We start from the raw sequence: 24,343 nt of genomic DNA, 5'->3' as shown, positions 1-24,343 counted from the left end.
GGAGGCGGGCCCAGACATGGAGGCCAGATGGATGAAAAGACAGAGGGCGAGGGGTTGCCCAATAAGATGACATCTGTCTTCTCCCCGTTAAGTTTTAAACGGGAGGATTGCATCCATCTGGCAACAGCCTCTAGACAGGGACCTAGGGTGTTGGACGATACCTCTGAGTGGTCCAAAGAGACCACCAGTTGGGTATCGTCCGCGTAGGTGACAATACGCACACCGAAGGGCTGGACAATCCTGTCTAGAGGTTCCATGTAGGCATTAAACAGGGTGGGGGCATGAGAGAATGAAATAGGGTAAAAACCAGAGCAAAAGAGAAACAATTTAACATGAAAGTGACTGCAAAATCAAGGGTATTGTAGAATAGAGTGAAAAGTCAAAGGTTAGCATTTAGAATTTGTGAGATGATGGATATCAGCCAGAGATTGTCAGATATGATGTCCCCCTTATTCAGAGTGCTTAAAGGTGCACGCTCTGCAAGTAGGGTGGAGAGTGAGAAAGATGAGAATGGAGAGCAAGAGGAAACCCAAAGCTTTCAGAGAACAGAGTGAAAAAGAGGACAGAAAGAGAGTGATGCAGACAATGGATCAGAAGAAGAGCAAATAAGGCAAAAATAAAGAGAGAGATAAAAGGAGACACAGATGAGGATGAGAGAAGAACAGAGGGATAAAAAGAGCAGCAGAGCTAGCAGAAGAGAACAAGATTAAGAGAGCGAAAATACAACAGACAGTGAGACATAAAAAGTAAAAGCAAGATTAAAATGAGTGCGTAAAAAAACAAGATTGAAAGAAAAAAAGGCTGTTGAAAAAGAGGAAGAGAGTTAAATGAAAATAGTGAGATAATAAGGTGAAAAGAAAGTGAGAAGCTAGAAAGAGAAAGTAAGAGATAAAGTAAGACCATGAAGGTCCACTTGAGTGAGGGAATGAGAGGCTGAAAAGGATAGAAGAGGGACCACATTAGTGAGAGACATGTTAGGAGAGAAAGTAAAGTGGACTGAGAAGAAAGGCTACATTGAAGGAATTTGTGGTGTTAAAGGTTTTTTTCTCATAAATTGGGCGTACTTTTCATAAATACTATTATCAGGCGCAGGTAGCAATGTCTAGCAAGGGACCCACGTCTGGACATACCCTGCCAACTTAGGGCGAACAAAGCAAAACCAAAGGGGATGATGGACGGAGCGTTGAACATTGCAAGCACTCACCCATACTTATGCTCTTATTTTCCCCTTTTTGAGTAGACGCAGTCAATGATGGACTAAACATTTCCTTAAGACGCTCCACTAAATGGAGATTGGTGCCTTTACCAGGCCGCAATGGCACAGAAACCCCACCACAATGTGGCCATGTGTAGACCATGGAGTATGGGCCACCGGGTTGGACATTGCCAACATCCGCTTATAGTTATGGTTCGTCGAGAGTACGTGACAGAGCATTTCAGTCTCTCCAACCTTGACAGGGCCCCGATGATGATCGGCAAGCTACAATTTCCTAGTTAGGTTGTTTCACACAGGCACCATTTACAGACCACTGGGTGTCCAGGTGGGTCTGGGACCAGGTGTCTACGTTTCTAGTTACTCAGGGTGCCCCTAGGCGGGTGTTTTAAGAGTGGATACTGTTAAACGGAATTTCAAAGCCCCTGGCTTCTTGTTCCAGGTACAGTTGAGTGCATTCTGTCTTCTCATCTTTTTTGCTAAATGTAACACAATGTTTACAATAGGAACTGATTCTAGTGTTATTTCTTACAGAAAGTCGTTTTATAAAATAGCTCGATGTTTCCACAAAGCAAATGGTGTAAGCACATTAGTTGTGACAGTGTTCACAGCTCTGGGGCCTATTTCCTTTAAGTGCTTAACTCTACAAGATGCTTACACTCATCAACATTATTTAGATTCTAATGGGAGAACTGTGAAAAATAATACATTCTACCTGGTCTTTCCTCACTGATGCATTGCCCCAACCCCGAGGAAGATGTGTGCTCACGCCCTTGTAAGCGCTGGACATGTGTATTGACCTGCCATTTGCATATTTGAGTCCTAACGCTTGCGTTCACGCGAGCGTGCACGCGCGCAGCCACCATCTGCCTCCTTTCCAGCGCTTCCCAGCTGACCGAGCACAGCCGTGTATGGTTCCCAAGACTGACTCACTAAAAGACTGACTCTCGCATAAAGATTGACTCTTGCTTAAAGACAGACTCACTCTCACTGACTGACTATTTTACTGACACACTCTCTTTCACTCACTGACTGACTCACTCTCTTTCACTCACTGACTGACTCACTCTCATTCACTCTCACTGACTGATTCACTCTTTCACTCACTCTCACTGACTCACTCTCATTCACTCTCACTGACTGATTCACTCTTACTGACTCTGACTGACTCTCTTACTGACTCTCACCCTCTCACTGACTGAATAACTCTCTCACTCTCACTGACTGACTCACTCTCTCACTCACTCGCACTGACTGACTGACTGACCTTCACCCTCCTGTTATTTATGCCCCCATAACAAATAAAAACACAGCAAGTAACCATTGGGACAGGCAGATACAAGTTGCCAGCATTGAAAGGACGACACAAACTCAAGACATTATTTTTAATACTTTTATAATATGGTTGTTTAGCTGTACATAATGCTTTTTTGGTCATATCTAAGGTAACAAAAATGCTTCTGATGCTTCTTTATTATAACTTTTCAGCATGCTGCAAACTTCTGTACAAACCACAGTTGATGGACAGAATGTAGAAAAATGTCTTACATTCACCCCAGTACAAAGATCTGGGCCTAAATCCATCGTTTTTTATACACTCCACACCACCCCAGGTCAGGCATGGCCATATACAAATCAGCCTTGACCCTGTACCTCATGGGAACAGTCCAGCCCGAACTACCAAGCCATGTCTTTCCTAGACCGGAATCAAGCATCCAAGGACCGGTTTCTGGCTATCAGCTTTCTTCAGCCTGGATAGCTTGACTCCAGTTTAAAGACATAGGTAAAGTCAATATCTCTGGCTAAACACTTATAAGTTCCCAAAGGCGAGACCTATTGGCTATGCCAATGCTTGTTTAGTGGTGCTCCACAGATAAAATTGCAGTGCAGTTTCGCCGTTCATTGTAGATTTGCATACTTTGCTTCAATAGTAGGCGTGGTTTGGGGCGGGATGCTACACTGCAGGCGGCGCTTACAACTCTTAGCCTGTGGTTATGAGTCTGTTAAGCGCATTCACTTGCTGTAAGCTACACAAGACTGTTTCTGATATTAGGTTGTACCAACAAAAAAAACGCTTTGTTTAAAATTAACTCCCAATCTCTGCGAGGCTGATCTAATATCTCATAAGAGAATAGGGTGTAACAAGAAAGAGAATAGGGTGTAAGAAGACATTCAGTGTACTCATCTGACGTTCGCGCTCTCTTAAAACTGGAAAATGTATTTTAAATAAAGGAAAGGGTTGGGATGCTGCTAAGAATATCCAAATTCTCTGCTGAGGAGCGCTGTGATTTTGTGCGTTCGCTTGTTCAAACTCTCTATTCTTCTTTCAGTGCCCTCCAACCCTGCCTCACTCCGACCGCCACTATAGCAATGCGTTGTTCATGTCACATTGGATCATTCTCCAGTGTGACGGCATTACCCAACATTTCTACCTCTTTGAAAATATAATATACCCTTATGTTTGTCCCGAGTTGATAGTCTGTTCTCTTCTTTTAAATGAAGGGTTTTATTTTGGTAAGTGCAAAGTACAATAAGAAAGTAAGAATACAAGGAACGGAAGAGCGGCAAAGCAAAACATAAATCAGGGCTACGAGGACAAAAAGATGGCAAGCAATGCAGCAAGACTGCCAGCAATTACAAATTATAACACAGCGGGTACACAGTTCAAGAGGACAGAGTTGCAAGGGGACACTAGGTTCAGAGGATTATGTGCCTCTGTGGCCAGCAGCGGGTAGGTCAGCTCTAGGGGGAGCCCTGGCTAGGAGGCGGGAGACCAGCTGTCTAAAGGTGGTGTCATACTCAGGCGAGACCCCTCACGTGAATGAGGCCAGGGGTATTTTTAATACCAGTTGAGTCCACGTGAGAGGTACGGTAAGAGATGAAGGGGCAAGATATCCACCGGGCAGGAACCCTGGCAGGGCCGGCGCTAGGCGTGGGCAGCTGCCCAGGGCTTTGCGGCCTTCTAACTACGGCTGGCCTCCCCAGGAGGCCATCATCCTTTTGAAAATGTGCCATTTTACCACTTACAGGTGGGAAACGCACTCGCCTGGGGTGTGCAACCGTGGTGCAGCTCAAGTCCAGAGGCAGGGCCGTGGGCTCAAGGGGAACTATGACCCCCGCATCCCTTTCAGTTGCGGCAGACTGGGCAGGGCAGGGTTTGTGGCCTTGATCATCTTTCCTTTGCTGGCAACTCTTTCCCTTTTTCTAATCACCGCATCTGCACAATAAATGCAGAAGCTTGAACTGGTGTGAGGTGTGAAGTGAACCCTGCCCCTGCATGAATGAAATGCGGAGCATCCAGCAGGGCTCACAACATACAAGCATTTGCAATGTAAGGGGTCTCGCATTTACACGAGGTTGAGCTATTGGCATTGTAAATGACAATTGCTTTTATTTATGTTTTTCTTTTTAAAACGTAAATAAAAGGCCTTGTCATATACAGTGCCAATAGCCCTAAATCTCGCAATCGCGAGACCTATTGCATTGCAAATAAAGGCTTGTTATTGTCCAGAAGAGGTCTGGGGCATTCATCTTTTAAAGTTCACAGAACACAGCCCTTTGCTTTGAAACCTTAATGCTAATGGTGTCAGAAAGGCCTCTGTAATGTTGCTAAGAGTGTTTTTAAAATTATAACTTTGGAATCAAATTAGTACACAGAGGCAGAAACTACAGGGCTGGCTGCTTATCTAGAAAGCCATTTTTGGGTAGTTTGGGTGACGAGGATTTGGATGTTCCTGAACGTTTGTGGTAGAGGTGTTAGACGCTGCCCGTGATGCTGCTTGTGCTGACCCAGGAGTGGTGCCAGTTCACAAGGACTTCACAGATGGTCTCCTCTGGGACTGGCACGTAAGTGCTGAGGTGTTTGGGTGTGCTCAAGTGGCGGCAGAGCTAACTGTGGCTCTGGGTATGGTTATGAGACCCGATTCTTTTGTTCTGCTTGGTAAGCCGAGACCGTACTTGTTGAATATTCACCCAATGTGAGTGGTGAGATCCGCATTGCTGGTCTGCCTGAAGTTGTGATGCTGCTGACAGTTGCGTGTCTGCTAAAAGCAATGGCATGACTGGTGGAACTATAAAGCGAAATAAGAGAAAGTTATCTTCCGACACCACAGTCTTCGTGACGGAGACCAGGAATACTGAAGACTCTGAGACTCACAGCAGTAATTTCTCCTTTCAGAGCGTTATTGCTGCAGATGGAGTGAAGCCCAATAGTAAGCACATTACTTAGGTACCAACAACGTTTAATATTGTTCATTTGTATTAACTGTTTCTCTTTTGCAGCATTTGGAAATGCATTTTCTAGTTTTGTTGCTTTTTGTTCAGATTTTTCTTGTAGGCTGTTACCTTTGGTTTAAAGGGAATGATGCTGTAGTGTGTGACCTTAATGCTGCAGTTTGCATTTCATTACCATCATTTGCTTACCCTGGAGAATCTCCAGGGTGTAGGAGGTTTGCTGTTCCAGAGTTCTTTCTTCAGCTTCTGGGCTGTTGTCACTCTGTGGCGATCTGTGGTCCTGTTTCTCTGCTCTTCTTGTAGCAGCTCTTATCAGAGCTTCATCCTCCCGCCAACGATAATAAGATGCCAGGCATCACCCAGCACACAACACAGCCTATGTTGGGCTAAGTCCATCTGCTCGGCGCAATTAGAGCGAGGATAAAGTTCTTCAGACCCATCAGGCTGTGAATGTAACCTAAGGGCTTAAGATGAAATGTAGAGCTTACCTCCTTCCTGAGTGGCTCCAGACTGCTGTGTGCAGACCCGATAGCTGGCAGCACCCTGGAGTATGTATGTATAAATCAGATTATGTTGGAAGTAACCTGCAATATAGTGGCAGGCAACACCCTGCCATAGAGTAGGATTTGCTGGGTGTGAAGGGCGGCTGATTCTGATTGGGTGCTTGATAGTTTTCCAGAAACTCATGTTCTTGCTTGTTCATATTTGTTAGTAGTTAATGAAACACGCCCAGGCGTATTATCTCTTCAGTTGACAGAAGCTGTAATAAAAGTTTCTTTGTTGTTGCAAAAAAATATGAATGGCCAACAAGCCTCAGTAGGTCAAAGAATGGAAGGGCTGGGGAACTGTCATTCATCTCACTGCTAAGCAGAGCAGTGTCATGCTTCATCCTGCGTCAGGCCTTTGATTTTAACCAACATCACTTAGAACACTGGGACTTTAGAGCCCATCCTTTTAACACTATCAATGCTAAAGCAATTCCCGCTTGGTGCTGAAAGTGCTTGAAATCCATTGTTCATGACGAGCTCAGCTCGTCATGAGCACACAAGCAGTGTACTGCATGACGAGCTCAGCTCGTCATGAGCATGGAAGGGGTTAATGAGAAAAACAAAACTCAAAGTCCCATAAGCAATAGTGGTGGAAGGTGTCACTCATGACCTGGGACAACATCCAATTCAGCACATCCAGTTCCATTTTTTAAGTATTTGACACAATATTGAATTTATAACCTTTGTTTTTATGGTCATGAGTCACCAGAACACTAAAACGTGTCTTTTATTTTCAAGGTCAATTAAGTAATGGTCACCAGCTTGGAAGCTCTGTTCATTCTTCAGTATTTGTCATTGATCTCCATGTGTGGCTGGTTTGGGTCTGCCTCCTGCATCGTTCCCGATAACTCGCACAGGTAAGGAGCTTGTAACAGCAACATGATAACCCTGTACTCGTCTGTAAGAAGTGCGCTCCGAGGCAGGTATCCGATCATTTTTGTGAAACAAGGAAGGGCCAATATCTGCTATGTACAATATATAAAATATAACAGTCAAATCACAGTATACTGTTCCGGAGGTTCAGTCCCAGCGACATTATCTGTAACTGAACGCAGACACCCTAGGAAGCATGTGCTTTCTAAGTCAAGTTGCGTTCACTCACCTGAAGGTGACATGCTTCATCATTGGGCTATACTCCTCACCAGGCCGGCGCTAAAATACCTGGCGGGCACCACAAGAGGGCACTTTGTCGCTGATCTTATATCAAGTATGCCGGATGTGCATAGTAGGACAGAGGATGTTGTGTCATAAGATGTGAGATTATTGAAAGTCTGAATATAAGATCAACTATCAACCAGTTGCCACAATATAGTTAATGTGATCTTCCTGGTTCATGTTGAGATGAAAAACAGTGGCAGAGAAATTGAGGAACTAATGGCCCCTATCACTGTGTGAAAGTGTCGATCACCTATGGACCTGCTGGTAAGATGGGGTCTATACTTCAGGTCAACTTTTTTCATGCCTTGTGTAGTCATGGAGCAATCTGTTGGCATTTCATCAGGACCAAATATGGGAAAATGGGTAAATGTGACCTAATCTTCTCCACTGCGTGAGGAGCTCTGTAACTCAAAGCCCTGCACCGTGCATAGGTCATAAGGTGCCTATTAACATCTTACTGCCACAGGTGAGCACTGTCTAACAGAGTACACTAGATACGGTAACCCTCCTAAAATACAGGACATACTGACTTATCCAATAGCGAGGACGCCGCATCAGAGGGCAACTGGTTTGAAAAGCACATGCTTCTAGGGTGCCTGCGTTCAGTTAGAGATAATGTCTGTGGGACTGAACCTCCAGAACAGTATACTGTAAGTTGATTTATAAGAAGAATGTGTATACTGGACTGTCATTTTCCTCGTCATCTCTTATGATATGTAAAATAAAACACAACACATCTGGAGGCCAACAAATCTATCATAAATTTAATGCAAAAATAGCAAAATGCCAAGCAAGCTAACAAGTGAGAATTGTCTTTGCAATGGACGCGAGCATCCACTCTAAAGCAAGTTGGAGTATATAATGCTAATGCTCCCCATGTATTTTTATACACTTTTCTCCTAATACAAGTCAATGAAACATGAACACGTGATAGAAACAGTTAATAAAACTACACTAATGAGTAGGAGGCAGGATCTTCTCTCGAGAGGAATGTGAGGAGTCCGTGAGGTGCAGATCAAAGATACACAGACAAGCTGCAGAATTCACTGTTTCTGGAAATAACACTTCTGTTTGTCAATGTTCAAGTTACTACAAGATGCAGGAAAGTGTGCAGATGGACTTCACTAAATAAAATGGTTCTGAGCCCTAATAGAATCATGTAACTTTGCAGGCATATTAAGGCGAACAGTCACATCAAATTAATACAAGAATATTGTAATTTGGTAATGTAATATATCAATGCACGTTGTGGCATTCATGTGTAACCAATTATCGGTATTAAAGAAACCAGTATATCCGGTTATGCTTTCTCAATTCCTTCTTCCTAGAGGCCACCACTACTGCTAGCCAGCTGTATTCAGCAGTGCCTCCTGTGACCTGGAATCCTGCATTTAATCAATACCAAAGGTCGTCAATGCTTCTAGCCAACTCCGGGTCACTGGTGCCACTCGCACCCCACCACCCTTGGGCCTCTTATTCTTTTAGCCAGCTCCAGTCAGTAGTGGCCCCTGGGACCTGTATGTAAGCCTACTAGCCAGCTCCAGTCAGTAGTGGCCCCTTGGACCTGTATGTAAGCCTACTAGCCAGCTCCAGTCAGTAGTGGCCCCTTGGACCTGTATGTAAGCCTACTAGTTAGCTCCTGTTAGTACTGGCCCTGGGACCTGTTATCATTCTAGCCAACTTGAGTCATTAGTAGCACCTTGGGACTAGTGATCATACTAACCAACTTCAGTCAGTATTGCCCCCCTGAGAGCTATTATCTAGCTAAGTAACTCCAGTCAGTAGTGACCCCTGTACCTTAAATCCTGCAAATATTCAAAACCAGAGGTCATCTCCTTTGCCAACCAGGTCCAGTCAATATTGACATGCATTGTTACCCTGCCTGTAATGAATACCAGAGGCCAGCGTTGTTGCTAGCCAGCTCCAGCCACCAGTGGCCTGTCACATATTATCCTCAATAGGATCAATGCCCAAGGCCTGTGCAGCTGCTAACCTGCTCTAGTCAGTAGTGACCTCCCAGACCTGTTATTCTGCATATAATCAGCAAGGCTTCGGCCCTAGTAACACTCACCCCACATCCTTATGGTATATAAGCAATGTCATTTATTTACTTACATCATAAGGTAGGTATCGCACTATGTCACACGATCCCAAAAACAAATAAAATCAAAAATTGCCTAACCATTCAGCACTCCACCTTGTCAAAAATGACCAAATCACACCAAGCACTATAGCCTGCCACATCACATGGCACACTCAGCCACAACATGACCAGATACCACGGCAGAGATTTGGGGCCATTAATCCTCTGTTCGAGGCATGTGTGCTGTAGATGCACATGCTTTGCATACTCCTGCCATCTTCAATCAATCATCAGAAAATTTCTAGAGCGCACTACACACCCGCGAGGGTCTCAAGGCGCTGGGGGAGGTTGGCTGCAGCTAGCGGTCGAAGAGCCAGGTCTTGAGTAGACTCCTGAAGGTCTGTGGGTCTTCTGTCTGGTGTAGGGGTAGAGGGAGGGCGTTCCATGTCTTGGTGGCTAGGTGGGAGGAGGTGGTTCTGTGGATGCGTGGGACGGTGGCCAGTGAGAGTTCTCTGTTGGGTGTGTAGAATGACAGTCGTCTGTTGAGGTATTCTGGTCCGGTGTTGTGGAGTGCTTTGTGTGCGAGGGTCAGGAGTTTGAAGGTAATTCTTTTGTTGACAGGGAGCCAGTGCAAGTCTCTCAGGTGGGGGGTGATGTGGTCTCGGCGGGGAACGTCGAGGACTAGGCGTGCCGAGGCGTTCTGTATTCTTTGAAGTCTGCTGATGAGCTTGGACGGGGCTCCGGCGTAGAGGTCGTTTCCGTAGTCGAGTCTGCTGCTGATGAGGGCGTGGGTGACGGTTTTCCGTGTGTCTGTAGGGATCCATCTATAGATCATGCGGAGGGTGTAGAAGCAGGTTGAGGAGACTGCGTTGATTTGGTGCCATCTTGTGTTGGGTCCGGATGTTTGCAAGTTGTTTTTCTTCGAAGAAGTCTTTCCAGTCACGAGCTAAGGTGACTCCTCCTTTCGGTTATAGTGGGCATGGGCATTGACTCCATTGTTGTTTTTTACCCCAAACTGGTTTGTATGTGTATTGCTGCGCTCCGAAACCGCTACTCTGGTTCCTCTCAGTGCGCAGTCCACTCTACCCTCAACGATATTGATTAGGTACGCGTTTCCCTGTTCTCTGCGTTTCAAATCGATCGACAAACTCTCCATTTTGGATAGAAAACCTTGTGGGCAATCGTTGGGCCTTGCTACATACGGCCAGCCATCTGCAAATGGAACGGACTCCATTCCATTTCTGTCCTGGGTGCCACGCCAAGTACCCTCGCATGACCTACATCAAGTTTGTAACTTATGCCTCTCTCCAGAGCACAAGGAGGAAGACTGCGAAGCTTGTAAGTCGTTTCGGTCCAAGAGGACTCTACCCGATCATCAGACACGATGACGAGAGAGGAAGCGTCAAAGTATTTAACACACTCTTGGATATCTTTGCAGAAGAATCTGACCAAGAAGAGATAGAAGCGTCCTCCGTAGAAGAAGAGGCTTTCTCGATTCCAGAGTCCGATTCCGAGCTCGAAATCTATCTGGAGTCCCAAGATGTGCCTTCGGGACATACTTTCGGGGGAAGAATCTGACCAAGACGAGATAGAAGCGTCTGCCGTAGAAGAAGAGGCCCATCTCTGTGCCAGAGCGCAATCGTTGGGGCATGCTGGGGCAGCCATGTGATTGCAATTTTATGTCATGCCAGTACCATAGGCGACTGACCAAATGTGTAGGTTATCATGCGCCCTTTCTGACAACTAAAGTGGCCTAATAAACAGCATTTGGGTGTCAGCTCAATACTTAGTTGTGTGACATGCACCATTTCTTTTACATCTAGTTGCCAGAAGGAGTGTATTGCATCGCAGGACCATGGTTAATGTAAGAAATCAGCCCCCACAGTGTTGCAGCGCAAGCATATATCTGGGCAAGACCCGACCATTCGATGAAGGCCTTGTGACGTTAAGTAGGTTCTTTGCAGAAAATTATAATGTATCAGTCGAAAATGTGCATTACTGGAAACCATGCGTGTCAGTTCACAGGCCCGCTACCAGTCTTGATCTTCCATTGGAATGTCAAAGTCTAAATTCCAGGCCTCTCGGACCCGTGTGTAGTGCCTACTGTATCTGATCGCATTGTACTGTAAAGATGCATAATTAGGTGTCTACACGCACCATAGGTTAGCAGTGTCTCCAGGGTTTGAGTATGCAGCGGAGCGGTCGCAAAGCATGGCCAGGTGTGCTTAGTTACGAATGCCAAGCATCACATGTTGTAAAAATTGCCCCTGGCTTAGACAAAACTCTTTGCGGCCATGTTTAAGGCGATAAGTCTCATCTGGGTACAATTCACCCTATTGCTCGCATCTCCCTCCCTCCATGCCTAGAAGGACATACTGAGTGCTATCTGCCTGATTGGTTTTAATATCCAGATTGGGAGCTCCCTATGGAATGGTGCGCGCTTAAGTACTCTCACTACAAACCATTGCCATACTCTGGCCGCCTGTCGCACAATATATGGAGTATCTCTCGGTGTACCTGATTCCTCTATTAACAGCTCTGGAAGACAACCTGCGTCCACCATTCCCGCCAAGAGCCACATTTCCCAACTAGGGAGCGATCGAGCTGCGTGTTGCAATTGAACGGCATAATATTAGGGGTCGAAATGTGGGACCTCCAATCCCCCGCTGCATAAGTCCTGGTCAGTGTGGCCAAAGCCACTCTGCTATGTGTAATGGCCTTGTTGAAAGATTTAACAAGACCATTAAGGGCATGATTGGTGGACTTCCTGAAAAACTCAAAATAAGATTGGATGTCTTACTTCCAATCCTGCTTTTTGCCTATTGGGAAGGGCCTTAGAAGGGAGTGGGATCCTCCTTATTTTAGCTTCTGTTTGGGTTTCCTGTCGGGACTACTGTGCCTTGTGAAGGAGGGATTGGAGAAACCTCTTGTTGAACCTTAGCAGATATAGTGGACTCTGTGCTTGGCTTTTGCTCCAGGATGTATGAGTACGTGGAAAAAGCAAGCAAAAACATTGAGGACAGCCTAGAGCTCCAGAAGCTCTGGACATGCTAAAAGGCTGCTATGGTTGAGTTCCAGCCAGGGCAGATGCTGTGGGTTTTGGGGCTGTGGCTCCTAGGACTCTGCAAGGTAAGTGGAGTGGACCCTACCCTACCCTAGAACGAAAAGGGGCGGTCACCTACCTGGTAGACCCTGGCTCTGACAGGAACCCCGATAGTGTCATTCATGTCAACCGACTCACACCCTACTATGACATGGCAGATGTGACCATGCTCGTGGTTACAGATGAGGATCAGGAAGCAAAGAGTGAACCTGTCCCTGACCTGTACAGCAATCCAAAAGATGGGTCAGTGGAAGGTGCAGTCTTGTCAGACACCCTACCAGCCCATCAGGAGACTGATGGCAGACAAGTCCTAAATCAGTTTGCTGGGCTCTTCTTTTTGACCTCCCGCCAGACTCGCTGGTGTACCCATGATGTAGACGCTGATGAAAGCCTACCTGTCGAGAATAAAATATACAGGCAGACTGAACATGTGAATGAGAGCATCAAAGCTGAAGTAAGCATGATGCTGGAATTGGGAGTTCTAAAGCCTTCTGAGAGCCCCTGGACCTGCCGAGTTGTCTTAATCCCCAAGCCTCATAACCAGGATGGTAAGAAAGAAATGAGGTTTTGTGTGGACTATTGGGGCGTGAATGCTGTGACCAAAAGCAATGCATACCAAATTCCATGGGCAGATTAACTTATTGACAGGTTGGGAGCAGCCAAGTATTTGAGTACGTTTGATCTCACTTCAGAGTACTGGCATATAGGTCTGACTCCAGGAGCAAAATAAATATCTGCATTTTCAACCCTAGATGGGTATTATCAGTTCACTGTAATGCCCTTTGGTTTGAAAAATGCACCTGCCACTTTTCAAAGGTTGGTGAACTAAGCCCTTGCTGAATTGGAATCCTTGAGTGCAGCATATCTACACAATATTGCTGTTTTTAGCTCTACCTGGCAGGATCACCTGATCCACCTTAGGAAAGTACTGGAGGCTCTGAGAGGTGCAGGCCTCGTTATCAAGGCATGCAAGTGCAAGATAGGGCAGGGAAAGGTTGCATACTTGGGTCACCTTGTGAGTAGAGGCCAGGTTCAACCCATACAACCCAAGTTCTCTTCCAGGGGATCCTCATCAATAGTCATAAGCACTGAATATTCCCGCCCACATGCGGGGACCCCGGAAATATTATAAAAATATATATGTAAATCACATATAACTAGCTCGACATATATGTATGCACATATATAATTTTTTCTCACACCAATGCAGCCCCAAAACTGAGGTTAAACAATGTAATTACTCATACATGTACTAAATTATCAAGCAAATAAAAAACATATTAGGTCAAATGGCCCTTGAACTATGTGTTTTAAGTAGCAAAATACTCATAAATCATGAAAATTGCTAATAAATAGACATTGTTAGCCCATAGGCTGCATTGTTAAAGCAAAAGCATAGAAAATGAAACCATTTTCAACAAATAAAACTGGCACCGTGCCGTTAAGGCAGCTATGACCCCTGGCTTCCCATCGTGCCTCAGGGGTGACAGTTAGGACAGTTGTTCTTTCCAGCTCCTTCAGTCAGGACCCTGGTTTAACAGCTCTTCCCTTTTTTGACTTTCTGTCAAAAAATACTAGGGATTTTCCTCAATTTTTACTTTCACTTGACGTCTTTTAAGCTTAGAGTGTTTGTGCTGCCTTTTTTGACTTTCAAAAAAAGAATATTTTTGTCAAAATGCCTTCTATTCTTGACACCTGCCCTTCCTGTGGGAAGAAGAAGGCCAGGACCTGTGTGTATCCTCTGTCTCTGTGAGACACACTCTGCAGACCCTTGTGAACACTGCAAGAATCTTTCTAGGAGAACCCTCAAGGATAGAGAGAGGATAAGGATCTATGGCCTCTCTGAAAGAGGTAGGCCTCCTGAGAGACGGAAAAAATGAAGGACGCAATCGACGTCGAGAGAAGTCCCGACTTGTTCACTTTCGGCGTCAGGATCAGTGTCGAAGCTTCCAGCGGCGACGAAGACGACGTCGAAGACGAGTCATCTTCCTTCAATGATGAAGACTTCAGCGTCGAGATCCAAGGTACCTCCGCTGACGTCAACCGTCGACGCAGCATCATAGGCCTTCGACGGCGAAGCTTTCTCCGTTGACGCCTAGTCATAAGTGTTCGACGTCGAGGCACACTCTGGCGTCTCACCACCGGTGCTTGACATCGAGACACACTCCGTCGTCACCTCACCACCGGCGCTCAATGTCGAGACACACTCCGTCGTCACCTCACCACCGACGCTCAACGTCGAGACACACTTGGTCGACGGATCATCACCGGCACTCGACTTCGAGGCAGTCTCCGTCGATGCCGCACCACCGGCGCTCGACGTCGCAGCATCCTCCGTCGTCGACAAAGCATCGACTCTCGACGTCGAGTCGTATGTCTTCGACTTCTCAACACCGAAGTCTGACGTCGAGGCAAGTCTCTCCATCTGAATCCCAGAGGTGTTCGACGTCGAGCCATAGATCTCCGCAAGGAGAGGTTCAACTAGCCTCGGAGCAGCTTCCATCATCGGTGTCGAGGCCGGTCCTGCCCAGGTCCACGTCGACCCAGAAAGCTACGATGTCAAGTTTACCATCTCCGTCGCCAGGTCACAGACAGCCGTCGCAGCAGAGATCTCCACAGTCGGCGTTGGCGGCAGAGGGAGAGACGACCTCAGGGAGACACTCTAGGTCTACTGAGCATTCTCCTGGGAGCAGGAGTCTTCCTGCTAAAAGGAAGACGGGTCCAGCGGATGAGGCATCACGGAGTCGCTCAAGATCCCGGTCTAGAAGCCTTTCCAGAGAGAATTTGCCTCCAGTGAGCCTTTCATCATCTTCTTCAGGCTCTCACTCTTCTCACCGGAATAGATCTCCAGATGTAGTGATATATTCCTCCAACAGTGAGAGGTCCAGGCATTCTCCTGATGGTTCGCTGCATGGACAGAGGAGATCACCCCCACCAACAAGTTTGCCTGTGAGGAGAGATACTCAGAATTCGCCCTCCATCAGGTTGTCACCAAGATGGTACAGGCCTCTCCATCACAGGGCGCCAGACAAGGAAACAGCAGCCAGGCTGGCAGCAGCTCGAGACAAACCAGTGTCCAGGCCCAGAGAACAATCGCGCACCCCGGTGTGCTCCAGCAGACGGAGGTCCAGGTCTAGGAGCAGAAGAAGGGAACGCAGATCTCCCACTTCTTCCTCTTCCCCTACTCGATCTCATAGGGATTATTCTCAGACCTTGACGGACAGTCCTTCATCCAGAATATATCCCGTGGATGACATCTTTACCTTTCAAGACATCTTGGGCAGAGGGGCTCTTAAGCTGTGTGTTCCCATGACAACGCACCAGACCAAAACCTCAGTTATTTTTGAGACTTTGCATCATAGGTCTGCGCCCAAACCTCTGCTACCCTTGGTTCCGGGGATTATAGAACCGGTTATGGTGGTGTTCCTCACGCCAGCGACAATAAAGGCCGCTCCAGTGAGGATTCTCAAGAAATATCGCTTGCCAGAGGAGGATCCACTCTTCCTCAGAGGCGTTCGGCCACCAGACTCGGTCATCATCGCAGTGGTGAAAAAATCTCATGCTGTAGCTTCCTCCTCCACAGTACCTAATGTTAGGGGAGAGCAAGTCGCAGGATTCATGTGGAAGAAGAGTCTGCAACACCTCAGCCTCACTCCTGAAAGTATCCAATGCGATAGCGCTTTTCGGCCGCTATGATAGGTCCCTGTGGGATTCTCTGCAGCGGTTCATCGAGAAACTTCCGCAAGAGGACGAAAGGACTTTGAGGAGATTCTCTTGGAGGGCAGCCAAGTCTCCAACCAAATCATCAGCGCTGCAGCGGAAGGTGCGACCCTCTCAGCGCATGGCTATGCCCTCGGAGTGTGTGCAAGAAAGTCTTCCTGGCTACGTCTTACTGCATTGAAACCAGAAGCTCAATCCCGGATCTTGAACTTGCCTTTTTCAGGAACATCGTTGTTTGGGGCAGGTACCGATGAAGAGATGCAGCGGATAAAAGCATAATTAGACCCTCTTAAAGCTGTGGGGATTGAAAAGAAAAAAGAGTTTCAGAGGAGGTTTCGTCCCTACAGTAAAGTCTCTTCCAAGCAGAGGGTTCAAACCCCTCAGTGGCAGAAGGGTCAGGACCAACAGGGGCAGCAGAAGTCTCAATATAGAGGCAGGCGTAATTCCAGAGGTGGTGGAAATCAGCGCCAGGGCAACAATTCCAACAAAGCCCAATCCAAGCCATTAGTCCTTCCTTCCCCCAGCGCCGTTAACCACTCCAGTGAGGGGAAGCATCGCGCATCATATGGAAGAGTGGCATACCATTGCAAAAGATCGCTGGGTGTTAGCTACACTTCAGAATGGATACTGTCTTAATTTCCAACAACTGCCTACACCCGTTCCTCCAATGCCAACATCAAGTCATCAGCTTGTGGTATATAAATAAATAATACCGGATCTAGGTTTGACTGGACATAGTAATAACAGATAGCTCAATAAATAAGAGTCAAGATTCGAGGTAGTAGGAGTTTGCAGGTTTAATACAGCATAAGGACAGGAACAGGACAACCTGCACGGGAATAGGATGGCAGCGCTGCCTGGGACAGGATTGGACTGGCGTAACATTTAATAACAGTACACAAGCATATATACTAAAACAGTTGCATTGCAATACATACAATAGGCGGAGCAGTGGGTGTGGTCAATAGCAGTCGCGAAAGATAAGGGTGAAAGTAGGTGTAACAGGAGGCGTATACATAGACATGTGATGTAAACGTAACAGAATATGTCATAAATGGGGCGGAAACATGGAGGGGGCTACCTAAGGAGCCGGGACCTCCAACCTAATGGTGTGCGCAAACTGACAATGACGTGTTACTAGGAGAAGCTGGGGGCTATGAACTCTGCGCTAGGAGCAGAGACTGAAGTCTGGAGAGTCAGGGCGACATGTACCTAAACCCTATCTAGTATCTAATGTTTAGAGGACATGTTGATATAAACTAAGAGTCAGGAGGGGAGAGGCTAACAGACTCTAAGACTGGAGCATGCATTATTCTACATGTAGTGCGTGTTGAGGAATATTAAATGACCATTAAATGCAGTATTTCTCTTACATGGAGACGTAAAGGCTAGACAATGACAGAAACTATTGATGCGATTCAGTAGTTTAGGAATGCAGAGAAGGAGGGCTGGACTGATAACTAGAATCATAACATACTCTTGGCAGACTCGTAGGCAGAGCCAGGCCGAGCCGGGCACTGTGAGGCAGGAAGTAAGTGAAGGGTCGAGGATACAGGTGGGGGCTGTATCGCTCCTCAACATGGGTTCAGGAGACAGGAGCCGAATCTGGTGTCCGGGCCCTTTTGAGGCCTAGAAACGGGGACTGTACAATGAAATAACGTGCACACTGAGAAACGTGGCAACGTAACTTTACATAGGCCTGATATTCGTAGTATTCACGAGAACTGGAAACTGGCATACTAGAGATGGACACAACTGTAATTGCGTCTTTAATCAAACATGGGAAATACATATGCATATTAATCATGCACACATAACATAGGATGGGGAACACGTAGGGACACAGAACATGGCAAAATTTACTTTTCCACAAGCTGAAACTTCTGAAAAAAGAAGTGACTATCCTTCTCGAAAAGTCGGCCATCGAGAGGGTGCCAATCTCTCAAAGGGGGAAAGGAGTGTATTCTTGATATTTTCTAGTCAGGAAAAAGGGCCAGAAAGCAGAATACAGACCCATTCTGGACTTGAGAACACTCAATCTGTATGTCAAGAAAGAGAGGTTTTGCATGTTGGCGCTTCATCAAATATATCCGCATCTCACGAGAGGAGATTGGATGTGTTCACTTGACCTACAAGATGCATATTTTCATGTGCCGATCGCTCACAATCACAGAAGATTGCTTCGGTTCCGGTTGGGGACCTCTCACTTCCAATTCAAAGTCATCCCGTTCGGGTTGAAGTCAGCACCTCGAGTGTTCACGAAGTGTGTCGCAGTGGTAGAGGCCGCTCTACGCCGCAGGGATGTCTTCGTGTACCCATACCTGGATGACTGGCCGTTGAAAGGTCCTTCCCCAGACAGTGTAAGAAATCAATTTCTGAGCTGCATCGACCTCTGCCACCGGTTGGCTCTGCATGTGAACTTCAACAAGCCAATCTCACAGCCTACTCAGAAGATACATTTCCTAGGAGCTCTGCTAGACTCCGAGGTAGGAAAAGTGTTTCCTTCGGAGAAGAGACAGTGTTCCATAGTTCAGAAGTGTCAACTGGTGCTTCGCAGCAAGGACCTAAAGGTGCGAAGGATTGCCTCCCTGCTAGGGTCGATGGCATCCTGCATTTTCCTGGTCCCGAATGCCAGACTACGAATACGTCCTCTTCAGCAGGATCTGGAGGACAAGTGGGACCAACAGTCAGCATGCTGGGATGACAAAATCACACTGTCAGACGCAGCGCGGGCATCCATTCCTTGGTGGGCAAAGAAGAAAAATATGCAGGTCGGAATTCTGTTCCATCAAACTCCTCCTGCCCAGACGTTAATCACAGATGCATCTTTGCAAGGATGGGGAGCACACATGGGTCATCTCCAAATGCAAGGTCTGTGGTCCCTCAAAGAGCGTACTTACCACATCAACATGCTGGAGTTGAGGGCAGTCCACTTCGCCCTCAAAGCGTTCCTTCCCTCGATTCAGGACTCGTCCGTGTTAGTACAGACGGACCCCACCATCACAATGTACTACCTGAACAAGCAGGGAGGTACACGCTCACGGGCTCTTTAGCTGGAGGCCCAAAACATTTGGCATTGGCTCCTGGCTCGCAATCTATCAATCACAGCAGTCCACCTCCCAGGAGAACAGAATGTGACGGCGAACGCTCTAAGCCGGCATTTCGAAGACAGAGAAGACTGGGTTCTTAACGACAAGGTTGTCGAAGACATCTTCCTGTCTTGGGGTCGTCCCACCATAGATCGCTTCGCGGACGACGAAAACACCAAATGCCGAGACTTCACCTCAAGATTCTACCGCCCAGGGTCGAAAGGGAATGCCCTTTTGATAAACTGATCAGGTGAATTTGTGTACGTCTTTCCACTCCTTCCGCTGATCCCGAAGGTGGGGAGCAAGCTGACGAACTCGTACACAGCGATGAGCCTCATCGCCCCGATTGGCCGAGACAATGGTGGTACACGGACTTTCTCCATCTGTCAGTGAGCCCGCAAAGGAAGCTGCCATGCAGGCCCGACCTGCTATCCAAGATGAAAGGGAGGATTCATCATCCCAACCTTCCGTCACTGAGCTTGGCAGCATGGCTCCTGAGGTCATACAATACGGCCACCTAGGACTTCTGCAAGACTGCATGTCCATATTAAAAGAGGCACGGCGTCCTTCCACAAGACATTCTTATGCATGCAAGTGGAAGCGCTTCTATATGTGGTGTATGCAGAACGACTTATTGTATCTGGCTAAAGCTGGGTTGAAGTTTAATTCTATTAAAGTGCATTTGGCTGCGATAACAGCTTATAGGCGATCACCTTCCCAACCTTCTTTTCTTCCAGTTGCAAGCTGTGAAGGATTTTCTGCAGGAGTTCGAAAAGGTTTATCCCCCAGTGCAACCTCCGTCACCCCCCAGGGAGGTGAACCTGGTGCTATCAAAATTGTTGGGTCCACCTTTTGAACCCATTTATAAAGCAACTTTGCAGCATATTTCGTGGAAGGCTGCTTTTTTGGTAGCAATCACGTCGGCTCGCAGGGTGAGCGAAATTCAAGGTCTCTGTGCCAAAGAGCCTTACACAGTGCTCCGTCTGAATAGGGTAGTGTTGAGAACACATCCTTCTTTTCTACCTAAGGTGGTGTAAAATTTTCATGTAAACCAGACCATCTCTCTACCCACCTTTTTTCCCAATCCCTCCACACCAGCTGAGAGGGCATTGCATTCTTTGGACCTGAAAAGAGTTCTGAAATTTGACCTTGATAAGTCCAAAACTATACGTAAGTCTGATTAGTTATTTGTCAACTATGGGTCGATCAGACCAGGTTATGCAGCCTCGAAACGTTCTATCTCAAGGTGGATAGTTTCTTGTATTAAGCTGGCTTATCAGTTGGCGGAGAAGACCCTGGGTGTTTTTCTCCCAAGGCGCATTCTACCAGAGGGAAAGCGGCTACTGCGGCTTTTCTTAATAATTTGCCTATGTCTGAGATTTGTAAGGCAGCGACCTGAAATGTATATGTAAATGTAAATGTTTTTGTGCTTGTATAGTGCACAGCTACCCGCTGTGGGTTTCCCGGCGCTTGTACGAATACCGCAAGGGAACCCTTCCTAGCTTTCCCTGTGAAGTGTCCACTCCTGGGCACCCCCATGTTGCAGACCAGGCATCCCTTGCGTTGTGGGGGCCGTTGTGGAGACTAAGCAAGCTATTGCCCAGAGTTGCAGCCTGGGACCCATGATCAGAATAGGCACTGAGGCGAGAATATCCGGTCAGGGGAATTAATGAGCCCGAGACCCGCCGTGGCAGGAATCGAACCCTGGTCCCTGGCCAGAGCTCTGCATCGAGGTCTGCCTGCTCTAACCATTGAGCCACACTTCTCCACCTGAAGGTCCGTCCATACATTTACCAGGCATTATTGTCTAGATTCAGACGCTAGAGCAGGTACCCAAGTAGGCCTTGCGGAATCTGTTTAACAGCTAGCTTGGCTGTTACAATTGTTTTGGTTGGGTCATGTTTCTTCTCATTTGCCTGCTGGTGGTTGGTTGGGCTTGCTATTCTAGTCAGTGCTTATGACTATTGATGAGGATCCCCTGGAAGAGAAGGATAAGTTACTTCCCTGTAATCCTAGTTCTCTTCCAGGGGTATCCTCATCAAAGTCATAAGCAACCCAGCCGCCTCCCCAGGCAAATGAGATATGACTATGTGTTTCTAATTCATTGTTGAGCCCTGTCTTCAGGGTTATGCAAAGAACAACTGACCTCACTGTCACCCCTGAGGCATGATGGGAAGCCAGGGGTCATGGCTGCCTTAAAGGCACGGTGCCAGTTTTATTTGTTGAAAATGGTTTAATTTTCTATGCTTTTGCTTTACAATGCAGCCTATGGGCTAACAATGTCTATTTATTAGCAATTTTCATGATTTATGAGTATTTTGCTCATTAAACCACAGAGTTCAAGGGCCATTTGACCTAATGTGTTTTTTATTTCCTTGCTAATTCAGTACATGTATGAGTAATTACATTGTTTAGCCTCAGTTTTGGGGCTGCATTGGTGTGAGAAAAAATGATATATGTGCATACATATATGAGGAGCTAGTTATATGGGATTTACATATATATTTTTATATTATTTCCAGGGTCCCCGCACGTGGGCGGGAATATTCATTGCTTATGACTTTGATCAGGATACCCCTAGAAGATAACCCCTGGAAGAGAACTCAGGCATCTAAGTCTCTTCCTGAGACACATTTGCCTAAAAAAAATGGGTCTCTCGTCGTCGATGAAGACTTCCGTTGCCACTGCTACGACAACGACTTCTACCTTCTCTTCTCCTCAACCTACAATGATTATGCTGTCGGCGTCCTCTCAGTTGATGTTTGTCATGGTGTCAGTGAAGCCTCGCCCGTCTGCCACCTCCCTCACTTCGTTGTCGACGAAAAAGAGGTATGTCTCCAGTAAGTCGCCGACGGATGCCTCCTCGCCGACGAGACGGTCGATGGCTCTCAAGGCTCTACCTGCTTCGTCAACAGATGCCTCGTCGACGGTTGCCTCAATGACAGCACAGAAGCCTTCCCTTACGTTACTTCGTCGTCGACCGCTGAGTTGTCAGCGGCATCCTTGGTTCCACCTTCAGCTTTGATGTCTCTAATCCCCTTGAACTCTTCAGCAACACTTTTGCCGCCTTCAGGAACGACGGATGTTTCCCTACTTCAACGTAGGAATTCTTCTTTGGATCTATTGCCAATTCAACCATCTCCAAATCTTCCTGTGGAGCTTTTTGACTATGGGGTTGATAAGGAGGATTCGGAAGAGGATGACAGGTTCCGTGCTGCTCGTACTCCTTTGGAGCTTCTTATCAAATGCCAAGATATTGATGATGACCAAGGATATGATTATTACCTTGAGCCTAATACTCAACCACCACTTGAGAATCCAACAGTGCAGATGCCCATGTCTCTCATCTCTAATTTGCAACATATGCTTGATGACTACTCCCGCTGATTTCCTCCCTCGGAGTCGGCCTGATCTGTCCTACAGACGCATCTTCCTCTGCCTTCATTGATCATCGAGCCGCCACCTCCGGTTTCTCCGGTGGCATCAATGTCTCATCACCCGGAGGACGCACACACCACTGATGATGACAGATAAAATGGGGAGTTGGATGATAGAGCCCTCCTTACTGAGTGGGACAATTATCAAATTCAGACTCAGTCACCTACCACTCCAATTCCTGTTGACTCTCCGTCAGCTGACATAGGTGGGTTTCATGTTAATGGACAGGGAGTCCAAGAGATTCCAACTTCCTAGAGTCACCAAGGAATACGACTGTTTCTTGTATGATTCCAAAGATCAGCCACGGAAACAGGTTTGGGCTATCCCGATCATTGACTTAATCTGGCAGGACGGTTTGAAGGTCATGAAAACCCTGCTTCCATTCCTGCAGTCCTGCTACGCCTGGATATGAAGTACAAGGCCCCGGATGATTCCCAGTCTGTCTTATTGGTCAACCAAAGCCAGATTTGGTTATCTCCCAGGCAGCACAACGTCGTGCCAGGAATCCCTCGTCTCCATTATCTGCTCCTCCTGATCAAGATGGCAGACACCTTGATTCCATTGGAAAGAAGTTTTCCACCATGGCGGCAACTACTTTCCGGGCGGCTAATTCTCTTGCTATTCTAGGCCAATACGACAGGCAAATGTGGTCAGACATTTCCCCCATTTATTGATGTGCCGCCGTACTGCGGCGTCCCCAGTCCACAGTCCCTGCCCGGTAACGTCGGGTTTTCACTCAGAGCCCCCTCTCTGCCTCCTCCAGCAGTCACCAGTACCTTGTAGTCCGAGGATGTCCTGTGCGCGCAGCCGCGTCTGTTTTGGTTTTCGCCGCCTTTATTCTGTGTCTAGGAGCAGTTCTTGTCGGGTCATCTGTATGCCGGGCCGCCGTGAAACTTTAGTCCCCGGCTTCCGTAGTGCTGTTAGGCCCTGGTTGCACTGTCTCGTAGCCGCTTGAGTTTTAGGAGTCTGGAGTAGCGGATTGCTTCACCGGGAACCAGAAGATCTCCCGTTTTTATACAGCCGTAGCAGCGCCTGCTGAAGTCAGGATTATTGTGCGGATTGTCGGGGAAGGTGCCCTGCAGTCACAGAGCTATGCTAGAACGCGGCTATCTTTCTCGGCCGGTAGCCACGCCGGGAAGTGGTTTTTTATTAGTTTTTTTTCTTTGTTCCTTGTTAGATTCATAATTACTTATCCCAAATTAGGATGAGTTTGTCCACGCTTTTTGGCTATTCCGCATACAACACCTTGGTGGAGCAACCTGGAGAAATTACCGTTACAGAAGGCCGTTGAGTTTTCTTTAGACCTATCTGCTGGCTTAGCAAAGTTGCATCATCTTCTTTTTTTTTCTTTTTTATCTCTCTCTCTAAGCTCCGGGGCACTTAGAAGCTGTATCTTTCATTTGGCATATCTAATAAGAGGAGGAGCTGATTTACATTGATCAATGCACTTTGTCCACCTGTTATAATTCTGTTGAGGCTTTCTGATCCCCTGCATGGGACCAAGTGATGATGTAATTTTTGCCTGTGGACTGTGGAAAAAAAACAAATAATCAACACATTTTTGACATATATCAGGTGGCAGGCCAAGGCTCCTCTGTGCTCTGCAGCAGCCGCCGCACGAGCAGCACTAGCAGCGCCTTAGCACCACGGTGCTGGCAGCGGCCGTTCCTGCCTCCATCGCAGATCCGTAGAACTTAAAGCGCCCGTATAACAAGACACGGGTGAAGCGGGAACCGGTCACAAAACAAACCCTGGCAG

General features: G+C 47.0%; 1 protein-coding gene across 3 annotated transcripts in view; it reads left to right on the top strand.

The window, feature by feature from the left end:
- The window catches only part of LOC144806550 (uncharacterized), a 365,216-nt gene that overhangs the window by 9,861 nt on the left and 331,012 nt on the right, over positions 1-24,343 (top strand). The window contains exons 1-2 of one of the 3 annotated variants that reach the window (XM_078672888.1): positions 5,303-5,441; positions 6,733-6,851. The gene's annotated coding sequence lies outside the window, so the exon portion shown is untranslated. Of the gene's footprint in view, positions 1-5,302; positions 5,442-6,732; positions 6,852-24,343 lie in introns of those variants that run through there. The other 2 variants (XM_078672889.1, XM_078672890.1) reach the window with 2 other exon arrangements.

The sequence above is a fragment of the Lissotriton helveticus genome (genome assembly GCF_964261635.1).
Source record: "Lissotriton helveticus chromosome 1_1 unlocalized genomic scaffold, aLisHel1.1 SUPER_1_unloc_84, whole genome shotgun sequence".
NCBI classification, from domain to species: Eukaryota; Metazoa; Chordata; class Amphibia; order Caudata; family Salamandridae; genus Lissotriton; species Lissotriton helveticus.
The sequence above is the reverse complement of the archived record's forward strand: the minus strand, read 5'-3'. Positions and strand labels throughout refer to the sequence as shown.